The sequence below is a fragment of the Epinephelus moara genome, chromosome 8, assembly GCF_006386435.1.
Source record: "Epinephelus moara isolate mb chromosome 8, YSFRI_EMoa_1.0, whole genome shotgun sequence".
NCBI classification, from domain to species: Eukaryota; Metazoa; Chordata; class Actinopteri; order Perciformes; family Serranidae; genus Epinephelus; species Epinephelus moara.
The window spans coordinates 24604537-24620125 of NC_065513.1; the positions used below are offsets into that span (position 1 = coordinate 24604537).

At 40.4% G+C, this 15589-nt stretch overlaps 1 protein-coding gene across 1 annotated transcript in view; it reads right to left on the reverse strand.

Annotated features, from left to right (window-relative positions):
• bmpr1ba (bone morphogenetic protein receptor, type IBa) overlaps window positions 1–15589 on the reverse strand; it is a 103037-nt gene that overhangs the window by 60216 nt on the left and 27232 nt on the right. The window contains exon 2 of the mRNA XM_050050575.1: window positions 13547–13617. The gene's annotated coding sequence lies outside the window, so the exon portion shown is untranslated. The remainder of the gene's footprint in view (window positions 1–13546; window positions 13618–15589) is intronic.

The following is a 15589-nucleotide window of genomic DNA, read 5'->3' on the forward strand; positions in this document are numbered from 1 at the left end:
TGTTCAAAGTGCAATTTTGATGAATGAGACTGCAAAGACAGCTCAACTGTTTGTTTGTTGCAATAAATGCAATGAATCATATACCTGAGATGGGAAAATGTTTTATTACTATCTTACTATCTGTTTATTACTAATGTTGCCTGTTGTCGCTAATTTGCATCATACCTAAATTTCTATCTGTTCTGTGTGCTAGAGTCAAATTAACAATCTCCACTTAATTTAGCATCTGCTTGAAGGCAAAAACACAAATTATTTATTTTTTAATATAATTGTATATAAATTCAGGCGTCAAGGGGATATTATCAGTTTACAACGGAGTTTACAAGGTGAGAGAAACTTCTCTGAGCTAGAAATGGAAACACTAATGTCCCAGGTCAAATTTTACCTATTGGTTCTTTAAAAACTCCAGCTGAGGCTGGGATATTTAATTTATGCATCCATGATATGTACCGACCTATAGCCTAATACAGTAATAATATTAGCCTGTTTATTATATATCATTGATATTGTTATAATATAAAAGCCTATAACTGACCCAGACCAAGGAGCGTGCAGCTTCGTGTATTGGATCCGCTTCCATTTTGGGTGTAACAGGTGGTGGAGGAGACACAGACGCAACATCTGTGTCCAAGTCAGACAATAGGCTACTAGTATTTAAATGATTACACTGTTGCATGGTTCATTTATTTCTTTTTTATAATGTTTTAATGAAAAATAATATAAACATGCTTTGGCTTGTTAGTATTTACAAAAAAAAGTTTCAGATAAATTAGCGCTGGACACTAGTGGCGGCCAGCCTGGAGCCTGTCCCATAGAGCCAACTGCGAGCTGTGATAAGCCTTGTTTCCTCCAAACACTTTCAGTATGGTACCTTTGGAACCAAAGGTTACTAGATACCAGACATGGTACCTAGTAACCTTTAGACTCTAGGTCCTATAGCGTTTCCACTGCAAACAGCACCCTTAAATGTGGGTGGGACTGTTGTCACCACTGCTCCATCCAACGCTCACTGTATTTCCTCCTTCATCAGTCTGCACCTTGAATGATCGTCCACTATTGACCAATCAACAGACTGCACTGTTCACAGCTCCACCTTTTAGTACCAGATCTGTGTGCTAGGTACCCCAACAGAGGGGTGACCAAAAATGGGGACGATACTGAACGGTTCCATTGATACCATCCACAACTTTTCACAGTGGAAGCGGAAAAAAAGCGTACCGAACTGAACTGTGCCGTACCACACTGCTCGATGGAAATGGGACTATGGAGAGCGCACAGTGATGTATGCCTTTACAAAATGTAATATTTTCTCACAAGACATTTTGAGTGATTAGTCTAATATGTGGCTGCAGTCAGAATATGATCATATAACAATTCTTCAACTCAGCCAGATTTACTCTGCTGCACCACAAAGCCACATTACTTAAACTTATTTATAGAAGTTGAGATGGCACAAGATTTGATCTTAGCCTCTGCTCATGGCCACGTGGATAAATGCCAAGCTTTGCGTTAAAAAAAAAAAAAAAGACGGTATGCCCTGTTTTCTGACGTACATTGTTTCGTAAGTAAAGGTCATTGCAACCAACTCACTGTGAACACAAGAGACTATATTTATTAGATTTTGTGTTGGCTTGGCTATTTCTTATGGGGATCAGTGTGTGAAAGGTTGAAAGGAGTGGGCCCCTAAACCATGAACACACCCCTGGACAGTCAGCTTCGTACCTCGCTCTGTCTACAAATGTAGTTTATTATACTTAAGTCATTATGTTACATTTAAACCTTTTATAATCCTGAATACAGACGTTACTTATGGTCCACGTGCTTGTACACGTGGACCATAAGTAACGTCTGCATGGCAGATGACAAATTGATGTCACATAGATCCTTGCATAATAATAATACCAATGCTTTTTTTTCAAATTCTCAAAAATCATGAGTAATAATGAGTGATGATGTATGAAAAGTAACAGCAAATAATAAGATGTGGGGAAATTTACAATACTCCTTTATTTTTGCAGTTTCATTTCACAGTGTTTTGTCTTACTCATCCTTTTATTTCTCATACTTAGACCAGCAGTCCGAGTGTGTGTGTGTGTGTGTGTGTGTGTGTGTGTAGAGGGTAAGGTAGTCGTTGGAACATTATTGGTTATTCTAGAAGATTGGCCTGTGACATTTAATAACAAGCTCCCGTCTTCTCATCTAAAATACCTGAAGCTTTCCAGGTCCGTTGGTCCAGCTCAGTATCATGTGCAGAGAACAGATGAGGCCCTGAACTAGTAAAGTGCAGCTTCATGTACACAAACACACACACACACACACACACACACACACACACACACACACACACTCAACCTCAGCCCTCAACAATGCCACATTTGTCTAACAGCTGATCTCCACATGATAAGAGATAAAAGTATATTAGGCAGGACACCCACCCACACACACACAATCATGTCTTCAGATGGTTATCGTATTTACATAATCATTAGTTGTGGGTGAGACTCTGTCACGATCTGTGTGGTTTTCCCTGTGGTATTAGAAGCAGTTACCATCTGAGAGATAGGCCTGTGTGCACACACACACAAACACAGTGTTTACAGGGTATGAATGCATGCTAACAAACACACATGCAGACTAAAAGGGAGCAGTTACTTTAGTGAGATAAGTCTTTTCATACACTGGGCTGTCTATGCAGTAGAAAGACGCAAATACCTCTGAAATTAGTGCTACATGACCAGAAAAACAAACAGAAAATGGTCGGTGGCAGGTTTCTATGAAGTGCTGTAAAGTTTAGTTGATTCAAAACACACATTAAACATGGCTTAATAGAGACAATTTCAAACACAAGTGCACAAATCAGCTTCATTATAACTCACAGCATTCAGACAATTTGTCTTTTGCTGGACACATTTTCCCCACAAATACAACATGCTAATGTTTTTTGCACAAGCCGATGGCATTTTACATTGTATAAATTAGCCTAGCAGTTAGCAGATTTTTCCTCTACTCATATGAAACCAGGGACAACAGCAACATTGAACAAAGGTAACATTACAAAATTCAGCTTCATTACAGCTCACAAGGTTCACCGACAAAACTAAACTTATACTAAATACGTTTTCCAAACAAATATAGCATGCTAACATTATTAGCACAAGCCTTTGGCATTTTATGTTGTATAAATTAGCCTAGCAATGAGCGGTGATCTCCTCTATTCATATAAAGCCAGGACAAATAATACACAAGACTTAAAATGTTAACAAATTTATTGTGGAGGCTTCATTGTGTTCACAATTTATTGTTTCTTATCTGTTAAATTAAAGTAAATAAAAGCTATGTTTCCACCGAGGGAAATGGCTTCAGCTTACAAAAACACACAGGAGGTCTGTGTCACCGCAACATGCAGTTACATTTCTGGGGAGGTGCACGTCAGGCTACAGCGTAGGGTACGGCATAGACTCTACGTCAACACAGAGCCTACGCCGCAAGTACAGTGTTGATTCGAAACAAAGGTATAAATCCCGCATTAGTTTTACTGTTTCATCTCTGTTTTTTCCAATAATATAAAGTAGGGAAGTTTACTTCAGTTTATTTACACATACTACCCACATTGTTGTGACACAAAGCTGGTTGAAAAGCGGCTAACTGTCCCTTTAATGTAAAGGAAACAAAATCTAACAAAACAGACAATAAACACAGCAACACATAAATGTCACACTTACAAAACTAACTTGTTTTCAAAAATTGTGACACAGAACGATACACTACATGGACATGCTTGCAGCCCACAAACACACACACACACACACAAACACACACACACACACACAAACACACACAAACACACACACACACACACACAAAATCCGACCCCACTGCCCCTCCCCATGGCTTAAAGAAATTACTGCCACCTGAAGCGGAACCCTGTCCATCATGCGGAGGCCCCATGAAAGCCCCACAGGTGTCCTTTAACATGTCCAAAGGTCCCCTCCTCCCCCCTCGGCTCTCCATGTGGCCATTCATCAGGCTGTGGTGGAGGACATCAAAACAAAACACATCCCCGGGGGGAAAAGCTCACAGCTAACCATGCACATGAATCACTCTGCTGTGAAGACACAGCGTGGTACCAAGACGATCAGACTATTAAATATAGATCTCACATAAGAGAGACAGCAGTCCAGCTCCTCACACGATACAGACGTGATTATTATTCATGCTGCAACCTTGTTGTCATCAAAAGACTTTTACTATACGCTGCACAGATTGACTTCAGTTGTGTAACTGTAGCCCACATGCCCTATTGTTCTGCTTTTCATCTCTCTTCAGTTGATCCGTAGCCAGGAAAAAAGAACATATCACTTTATCCTGACCCGACTTGTAGTGTGAAGATGAACACAATAACTTATAAGAGACAGGTGGAAAACACTCCAAGCCACAGAAACCAGCTATGTGTTTCTGGATCATATTTCAGTTGGCTGTGGTTTAAAGAAGTGTTGCTAAACAAAACAGCATTTGTTTAAAATGGAGAGAAATGGAGCAATCACCAATTTTCGCTAAATGGCATTCAAGTGAAAAGCACCCAAGAATTGGCCAAATCCAGTCACTCCACATTAACAGGCAGTGGGCTGACAACATAATATGCATGGCAACAAGTAAGTGCTTTTCCACAGTGGCCCACAGCTCATCTTTTTATACAGTGATTTTTTTATTGCCAAAGTTGATCAGAATAAAGTATCTTTACCTACAAGGTGATGGGGAAACAAAGAGAGTGAATGAGACCGAGATTCATTCACTCGTTCATTCAGCCTTTATATAACTCTTGAGGAATCATTGAGGACATGCCCTCATTTTTATTTTCAGTGATGTTTCAAGTGTGTGTAGCACAAAAACTTAATAGCAGTTTTCTCAAATATAGTGTCACCTCAACAAATCAAATAATCACTACGGGACATATTTAATAAGGAAGTGATATATGATGGTAAGTTGCCATTAGGGGCTTTATAAGTATAAAGAAACCAATACCTGTCACATCTTACCGTTAGAGATGCCCACCCAACCCCAGATGGAAAGACACTTACACTGTCACAAAAAAGCATTGTTAAGATATTATACAAAGAGACAAACAAAGAGACGCAGGTAATCACGCAGGCAAAGCAGGCATGGCGGCAGCTACCGCCACAGACAGACAGACAGAAACACAGACAGCGAGAGAGTCAGACTTTTAGAATAAACACCAGAGCTCTCAGTGTCGCCCAGGAAGAAATTATTTTCTTTGATGTCAAGCCATGTGACCTCGCAGCAGTCTGAGGAATTGAAGCACCGTCCAAACAAACGTCAACACAGCTAACACCCTCAAGGTCAGTGTGTGTGTGTGTGTGTGTGTGTGTGTGTGTTTCAGTCTGAATTGTGGTGTGCGCACGTGCATGTGTGTATGAACACTGGGAAGATGTGGAGGGACGTTAACTTAACTTATAGGCTTGGTTTGTCAATTATGCTTTATCATTACAATTTTTGTTTTCTATAGGTAAGCACAGACACATATTTGCTCCTGTTTAAGAACTACTTATGCATCTTGTAAATCTTCTTTACATTAGGATTATGCCTGCATAGAAATCAAACCCAGATCAAACTCCGGTTCTGTAGTTGGGGTTTAGTGCTGTGTACTTGTTGACCATGTGTACCACTAGGTACATTGGTAGGTTAATGAGGAGGAAGTGGGTTAATTTTCCTGTATATTCCAATGGCTTTTTGTTAGGTGGGTATACTGTACACAGGCAGAAAAAGACGTGGGTATACCCTGGATACTTATTTCCTCCACTACACCACTGACCATATGGAAATTGATGATTTAGCTGAATATATTCTTTATACCAACAGAGGCTTCATAACATTTGACGTTGGGGAACTAAGCTTATTGGCTTTCTTGCCATCAGTTAGTTGTGAAGATTGACACCTCTCTTGTATATGTCCATTAAATATGAAGCTACAGCCAGATAAGTTGACCTCCTAGGCAACCAGCAGAGACTCCATGATGTCAGTGCTTCCAGCCAAGAAGTAGTCCAACGCATAACCCCAAGTGAAACTGTGACTTACTGTTTTTACCATTCCATTTTATACAAACAAACAAACAAACAAACAAATAAGACATACTGTCCTACTAGACCCTTTTACTGTTAATAAACAGTATGATGGTTTTTTGGTGGGCGGGGCTTAGCTGGAGGCAAAGCAATTCTCCACAGACATTAGCTAGCGCTAACTAGCAAGTTCTGCTGGCTTGTTTTAGACAATGGAGGAAGGGAATGCGAGTGCTGCGTTCACAAATACTCATGTCAAGTGCCGGCGCGCACTTTGGCACAAACTGGACTGTAAGTGAATTCGGAGCACTGTCTGAATGTACCGTTCAGTCGTCTGGAGAGATGGAACAGCATAGCGCCGAGTGGGCTGAATGTGTGATTAACTTAACCGTTCATTCATTTATATATATATAAATAGCACTCTGTTTCTTCGACCAACAGGGCTCTCATTTTAGTGTAGAGTGTCAGACTGAATTTATGAACGCACCACGTCAGGTGGGACTGTCAGTGTTACTTGAATAGTAAACACTGACCAATGGGACCAGACTGTCCGACCTGTATGCTCTCACTCAGTGGATGGATGATTTGACAGGATTGCCAAAGGTGGGATGGTGGCTTTGTGGTTGATCACTATGCAAATCTTACAAAAGGAGGACAACACTGGAATGGTTTCTTCCGTTTTGTTTTGTTATCGAAGCTAACATTAGCTAATATGCTAAAAAGTTAGTGAGAAATCCAATATTCCTCTTAATACCTCCCCAATTTCTGATTAAGTGTACATAACTCTCAATACATATAACGTTATTCATCCCTACAACAGTAAATACTTTTTCCCTAACCTGGTATGTGGTTAAGTTAAGTGTCTCCATGAAGTGTCCTCCAGTACTTTCTTCTTATCTCATTTAACCACAGTTGTCTGTGTCTGTTTTTGTTGACAGGCAGTGGCCGCTGGTATATGGTAACATTTAAGCTTTGAGCCATGAATCCTTCTATTCTGGCTCCCAATAACACATGATGACATTTTAAGGCTCCTATGTAGTCTACAGTTCTGTGGTGGTGAGTCGTGTTTTGCCTTCAGCTAACAGACTGACATCATTGTGACGCTGGCCCACAAAAGGGTCTATTAATCAGCTTTAGATATGATGATAGACTTTTTTTCCCTACTCTTTGGAGCAAGCCAGACCTCTCTTTCCAGTCTTTATGGCTAGCTAAGCTAACACACATTTAAAAGACAGTTATGAGAGTGGTATTGATCTCCTTATCTTGCTCTTGGCAAGAAATCAAAATTAGTGTTTGATTTTTTTTAAATTTCAAACGTTTCTTCAAGGGAAAATAGTGCTTTTTGGCAAATGTAGCAGCAAGCACCTACATAAGCTACCCAAATCACTGATCAAAGTGTTAGTGGTTGTGTTGCATTGTGGGTAATGTTGTGCCAGGTTTTGACAAAAAAGCAGAATACATGAAATAAATAAGTATATGTCCCCAGTCTTGCTAATAAACTGTATAAAATCATCAGCATAGCTACCATGAGCAACCCATTAGCTTGTGGATTCCAGTTTAGAGGCCTGGAGATTGGCATTTCTTGGTTTTTTGGAGCCTGAAGTGACCAAATTTGGAGGGTCAAGCTGTGGGATGGTTCTGATTCAGAGCTGAGGACACTATCGGGTTATACAAAAATTCAAATCAGCTATTGAGACCAAAACTGTTTTTGTACCAGGCTGTAATATGTTTATCTCTACTGTAAAGTTAAGCATTTTAACATGGAGGTCTATGGGGATTAACTTGCTTTTAGAGGCAGCCTCAAGTGGCCATTCAAGGAACTGCAGTTTTTGGCACTACCACATTGGCTTAATTTTTCAGCCCCAGAGGTTAGTGCTTGCTTCTGATACACGGATTTTGATAGGCTTTTTTTTTTTACTGTCTATCCTGAGTCCAACGATACTGAAGGACTGCTAATGTTAAATCAGTGCAGTAGTCTTTTATGGCATAAGATCAAGCTTAAACCAACGCATTTCAAAATAGAAATCCTGAGTACAGTCCAGGTAAAGTAGAGTGGGTGAATGTAACTAATAAACACAGGAATTTATAACTTATTTCAATGTTGTCCTGTTTCTCTATCCTATAAAAAAATAAAGAGCAAATAATTACATGAAAAACATTTTGCACACAAGCCTACAGTTCTCCTCTGTACTGACATCTTGTGGCAGCAGAGGTTTGGAAGTAATTAGTTTGTTTTCATGTCAGGACTTATTTCAGATGATCACAAGCTGTTGCACTAAAACCGTTTACAGAGCTAAGGATAGCTTATTATTGTAAATGGGCAAGTTCTAAACACTGAGCAAAATCTCATTCATGCTTTTGTGAAAACTCAGTTTTCTTGTGTATGCCCCCAACTTTCGTCCCTGCAGTACCACATTGCCAGTGCTCTTTCTGTTTGGGCTCATCACAGCTGAATGACCACAGAAACAACACTGCTACACTTTGAATACAATCCTCTCTCTGCTGGTAAACAGTGGTGTCCCATTGCAGCAGTTTATTTAGAAGTCTGTTCTAGCCCAAACAGGGATTACGACAAAGCCCACTGCTCCCTCTTTTAGACCACTAAGTACTTTCTGCTGCTGCAGCTGAAGGCTAGTACGCTGCTGAGGCGTATGGGCAGCTGTATGTGTGTATGAGAGAGATAGAGATATGGAGACAAAGTGAGGAGGAGACAGTGAGAGGAGGAAAATGGATGGCAGCGAGAGCAACTGGGCTTACAGAAAAAGTGTCATAACAGCAGCTCACACACAGCGACGAGTGAGCAGCACTTCAGATCTGCCTGATAAACCCTTGGCTGGAGCAGCTGAGAGGAACCCGGTAATGTCTTTACACAGCAAAAGCTTAACTACAATACACTTTCACTGGCTTTAACATGCTGCAATGTGTAGAGGGGTGAAAAACATTTATCTTTTCAACTTGATTTGTCTGTTGATGGTCAGATGATTGCAACAGGTGGAGGAAAACTATAAGTATGGTGCCCCCTTGGGGACAAACAACATGCATCCCCAGTCACTGCTGGATGCTCATATCTTTGGATGGTTTAGTCTTGTCCATGAGGTGCTCCACTGTGATAAGAACACTAATATCTTTTGATTACTATTAACTATGCTATGTCTTTTTATACTCTTATTTCTAATCTCCTTTGCTCATCTGGAATAGATACTATTAAGTCCTCAGTGTTTAACGACAGATGCTGAAGTTCACCATCCTCACGGCAACTCAGATGTCAATAGGCTTCACGCACTTGCAACCCCTATCATGATAAAGCCAAACCCTGCAATGGAAATCAAATTTTATAACGTCTCTCTAGAGAAATAATAAGAACAAGAGCTTTTATCCATTGAAGAGAACATTTATGCACAATCTGGTTGGTATCTACAACAAATGCACAACAGAAGTCCTTGGAGCGAGATGTAATGGAAAAGCACAAGGAAGCTGCTTTTTTTCATTTGCAAGTTCATGACCTCACCAATAGCTACTTCCTTCTTTTCATTAACACTGACACACACACAACACACACACTCACAGTTTCTACACAATTTGTACCTCAGGGTAGATCCCCATCATGTTGAAAGATGTTGTTGCCAGCACACCTGTGTACATGTGTGTGTGTGTGTGTGTGTGTGTGTGTGTACGACGGTTCATACATGTGTTTCCTTGTGTGTGCGAGTGTATACGTGCGCATATGAAAACACCCTCTCATGTTTCAGCAGTAATGGCCCTGCTGAAACATGCGTCTCCCACTCAAAGGTTCCAGGCTGCTGTTGAATACAGACACCACACAGCAGTTTCCTCAACAACTGGGGAGTCTGGGTGGGCCACCTATTATACCACCTGAAATAAGCTTTACTGAATTGGTTGGATGAGTGTATAATGGCTCGAATTCTGTACGGTATCAGTATTATTATTTTTATTATACTGTAGGCATAAAGGTTTTTAAAATTATTAATAAAGTTATTTGCAGTGAGGCCACTATCAAAGGTTTTTTGTGTCAATTATTTTTCTTAAAATGGCTTTCTGCAAAATAAGACCATTAGCAAAAAAAATAAATAGGGGGGGGGGGGGGGCCTACACCCTGGACAGGTCACCAGACTATCACAGGGCTGACACATAGAGACAGACAACCATTCACATTCACACTTACAGACAATTTAGAGTCACCAATTAACCTGCATGTCTTTGGGCTGTGGGAGGAAGCTGGAGTACACGGAGAAAACCCACACTGACACGGGGAGAACATGCAAATTCTGCATAGAGGGGCTCCGCACAGAGAGTATACAGTTACAACTTCACTTTCGACACTGCACTTCCTTGGGTCGTAAGCAATACACCTGCCATGACATAATTGTGTCCCCTAGCGATGCTAGAGTATAAGCATCATTTGGATGCCAAAGGCTCACACAAACTTTTTATGGCCTCTATGACATCAAAGCCCCAGTGTTTTTTGGGAACAATAGTGTTCATCTCAAAAGTTTCTTGGGTCCTCAGCAACACACCTGCCATGTGTGAAGCTGATAGGATGAACGGCTGTCAAGAAAATTGACAGACATACGCATATACAAGCAGACTGACAGAGACTCCTTCTGTATCAGTTAGATATCACATTCAGGATGGATCAAGGTACCCTGTGGTGTACTGACACACAGGACATCACAGGAGAAAGATGCCTGTCCTTGAAAACAACAGATAATGCGTCCCTACAAAATGTCTCAACAACGTCAATCTCAGTTCAAAACCCTCTCAAAAACATGATGATGGCATCCTGCTGAGTAGAGGCAACATGAGTTATCATACTTTGTGCACACATAATGTGACACACGGACGTGGACATAATCAATCAGGATGTCTCATGTTTGAGGCTTTATCAGATCAAAACCATCTCACTGAGAACCTCTCCTTCACCTCAGTCTGCTAACCAAGTACCATCTGCTCGATAAATTCCAGACTGCTGGCTAAAGTGTGGTCCTCATTTAGAACATCCATATGTAAATGTACAGTTAACAGCACCTGCCGTCCCTGACTGAATGGCCCAGTGTCCTCTAAGGAAAAAATATGCACTAGTGGAGAATATACTTGTCCAGATGCCAGTCGTGCTGTGGACAGCTTTCCCTGCTACACATGCAAGGACCTCTTTTACTTTGTTAGGCACTTATACACCATCCATTAAAGCCATGAATGCTATTGATGCATTTATACATGCCTCTGTGCTTTGAGAGTCAGGCCTGGTCTCAGTGACTGGCATTGGGTGGCTTGTAAAGCACGTGATTATGCATTGGAGAGGTATTCAAATGTTTAATAGCGCTGCTTCAGCTCATGGTGATTTTACATGATACAAACCTCCTCAGTTGTCGTAGTTGTCCGTGCAGCTGGCTATAAAATGCTCCCAGATACTAATAAATGTTCTCTTGGCAACTGAGGCTAAATCACTTGTATTAGTGCAGGCTATGGTTACAGATTACCCTCCCAAAGGAAGCATTTATATTTGCAAACAAGCAGTGGCCACAACTCTTACTGTGATTTGGTTTTCTACGAATTCTCAACAGACATCAAAAAATGGAGAAGTGCTTAAGTTTGTGCAGAGCCACCGCACAGAGACACTGAATTCTGTTCATGGACAATGTGCTCGAGGGAAAGGGAACAAGCAGCAAAATATCACTGCTCGCCTACAAGTGAGCTTTTACAGCCTGAGGTAGATATTTTAAGACAAGTCAAATATATAGTAATTTATGAAGGATATGGTGTCACTATCTTTATGTTGCTCTTGGCAGGTTTGGATTTCGAAGGAAAATGCAACGTGAGACCAACTCCCTGCACTGCCGTCCTCTTTCCGGGGTATACTGTGGCTGCACACTGCAGGCTATTTTGGGTAGTTTGCAGAGAAAGTAGTGAGGTGGTTCCAGCATTTCAGTTTTCACTTGATGAGAGTCTGACATGCCTCAGTTTGTAGGAATGCTATAATGGACCATGGCAATCATCTTCTGTTTATGGAATCTCATCGATTTGCTATTGCTCCGTATTTTTATCTATCTGTGTGCAAACTTTCAACTTTGACAGTACTGTATATCAGCCTACTCTCCTGTGCTCCAGCACTCAGTGGTTGGTGTAGTGGTTGGTGTATATAAAGACATTCTGACACAAGGGATTATAGATAAGATTGTGAGGATGGCAAAGAATTAAATAAACCACTGAAAGTGAGTGAAGATAAATTTAGTGTGTGAAAATAAATTCCTGGGAGTGATACTGGATCAAAAAATCAGCTGGAAACCTCAAATAAGTTACATTTAATCAAAGCTGGCAAAGAGCATCGCAGTTATGGGAAAATCAAGACACACACTGGACCATTAATCACTTTAAATCATCTACTGCTCACTCATTTTACTGCATCTTAATTACTGTGTGGAGGTCTGGGGTAGCACCTATAAAAGTAATCTATATACATCACAAAAAAAAAGCCATTAGGATCGTACATAATGATGGATATAGGGAGCACAAGAACACACTGTTTTTAAAGTCACATGCATTGAAATTCAGTACAGTGCAGTGTACAAATAATGTACAAGGCAAGAAATAATTTACTGCTGGGGAATACGCAAAACATGTTTTGTGACAGAGAGGGGAGATATAATTTAAAATTAGATCTTCATACAACTTTGAAAAGTTTGTGTATTTCAGTGTGTTTGGTGGATTTATGGAATGGGTTAGATGAGGAGTTAAAGGGAAGCACAACTATGGAGCACTTTAAAAAGCTGCACAGACACAGTATGTTTAGGAGGTATGCAGACGAAGAGGGGTGATTGTTGATGGGTTGGTTTATTTTTTTTTATCTGGGTTTGGATGAGATGGGGTTTGTATATTTAATATCTAAGACCATTGTTCATTTATCTCTATTAAGGGTAGTAAATTAGTTTGAGATAGTTGTTGACAATTTCCTTTTTAATGAGACATGAATACTGAGAAGGGGGCAGGATTATTTAAGAGTACACTTCTTCCTACTCTTTTCTGAGCATGTCTGTTGATGTTTTTGTTTTGTTTTTTATTTCTTATAAAAGTCAAATTAAAGTCATTCATTCATTCAAAATGAGATATGATTTATACATACTGAAATACTGTGTATGTTGCCATCAACTCTGGCTGCTCAGAGATGTTTGTCAATTTGTCTTGCCTCCTCCACTACTGAAGCAACAGGTGAAATGACAGCCACTTGCATGAAATGTGTCCCATAAAAATGATACTTAAGTGGCATGTAAAACACAATACATGCTATTTGAATGAACACAATAATGCAAAATATCTCGCAGTATTTCAGGGAATATATGGCAGTGTGAGCACCCCAGAGAAAACGATCATAACCCCAGTACTCAGAGTGATACTGTAAGCAAACAGAGCATTTGGCTGACACACTGGATTGACTGAATGATTCATTTTGCTCTTACCTGTAGATGAAGGTGGATGTAAGCTGAGTTTTCCTTTCACAGATGAGGCTGACAACACAGCTCTGCAATCCCTGCGTGCACAAAAACAGAAAATACAGTAAGAAAATGTTACTAAATGTAGTTCATGTGAAAGACAGTGACATGGATTTAGGATGATTGAATAAAGAATTTCATTTTAAAAAAACACACAGATCAGTCTTTCCTTAAGGTCAGCCTGTATACTGGAGCTGAAGTTACCATGTGCACTTGTCATGTTTTTAACTTATATAACAATGAGGCCTGCTATTGTGGTTTCCAACAGAATCAAATGAACATGGTTCATATTAAATCCTTAGCTATAAATCAGAGTCAGCTTTTCTTTATGCCGAGCAGCTTTCATATGTTTGTCTTTATTTTATTTGATGTATCGAGTTAAATGGAACATACATCAGGTCATACAGACGAGGCACATACGGCGACTTTAAAACATTGTGTTTTCTGTAACGCAGACGCGCAGGTTGCCAGCCAAAGATCGCAGATTTTATTAGATCTTGTAAGTGGAGCGTCACGTCTTACAGATTCCCACCTGTGGAGTTGGAAAATTTAACTCAAATAAATATTCTTTATATAAACATGACACTCTGGGCGGGTCCATTTCTTCATCTCTAAGAAAACACAGCCTCCAAAACACTGTAACTCACACTGGATTCATTTCACACGTTTCTTTTTATTGCCACCCTATAAACCACTCCAGCCTCATGTATGTGCGCGTGTGTGAGTGTGTGTATGTGTCTCAGTTTTGTGTGTCTGTCTGTGGCCTTTTACGCATGTGTTATCCCCCATAGTCAGAACCACCATTAGACAAAGAGGTCAATTCATATTAGGTGTTAAAAAGGCCACATTGTCCATAAATCAAAAAGGTCTACAAACTTTAATACATCTCGCAAAGCACAAGCAGTGGAAAAAGAAATTAAAAATTACTACATTTCCTCAAATAAAGCTGCCATTCAGTGCCTGACAAAGAAAATGACATGCCATTTGGTGATTGCTGTGAGTCAAAAAAGTCAAGAATAATGGTTCCTTTAGTTCACACAGAGCTCCACTAAAAACATCCCAGAGGACCAGAACTCCCTGCACTTTAATAGCCGTGACAGGGCATGAGCCTTATCCAGACTAAAGTGAAACATACCCAAAGAAACACCTCGTCACAGATTTAGGGAAAAATAAAGCCGCTTGAGTTTGTTTGCACAGCTGCCAGATGAAAGATCATGAACGAGAATCATTACATGTTAGAGAATATGAAGATATAACCCAGGCCCAGGCTTGACTGTAAGAAAGAAGATTTACAGGGCGAGATTAATCTAACTCATCCCTCTGGCAAACAGCTCTGCTCTAAAGACAGAGAGCATTTGTTTTAAACAAGCTGAACCAACACTGATTATCAATGTATCGCAAAACAAAATTATAAGTGTAAGGATGATAAAAGGAGGATAGTGTTTAGATAAGCTACACAGACGACACTGAGGCTCCAGGCTGATGGAGGAGTTTACAAGTCAGTCTTTGTTTATGCCATGTGCTCTCAAACAAAATACTCCTTATCTGTTTGACCTGACCTGAAAAGTTAAAGGGCAGAATAACCTGATAAGTATGAGCAGTGTTGCAAATATCGGGAAGAGAGAGAGACAAATCCCAACATGAACATTAAACACCTGATGCCTGTGGTGTGCGTTATCTCCGGGGTACAACACCTCCGCTCACCTGCGAGCCAGTCGTTTTACCAACTGAGCGAAATCGCTCCAGTCTACTTCACATCTGATCTGAGGTATGTGGGGAAGCAGAAAATGCCACTGTGGGTATCAGCTTACAGTCCAGCCTTCAGGTATCAAAAGCAGGCGTGTCGTGGCGAGAGCCAGGCGGTGTGCCAGACAGTTGGTTGTTTCTAAAAGGATCAGTGAGGCGGATTACTGCCTAAATCCCTTCTTTCACTCAGTTCCTACAAACTGTCATTTCTCTCTCCCCTTCACAATAGCCAATGAAAACACTGACAGGTCGGGTGACTCCAGA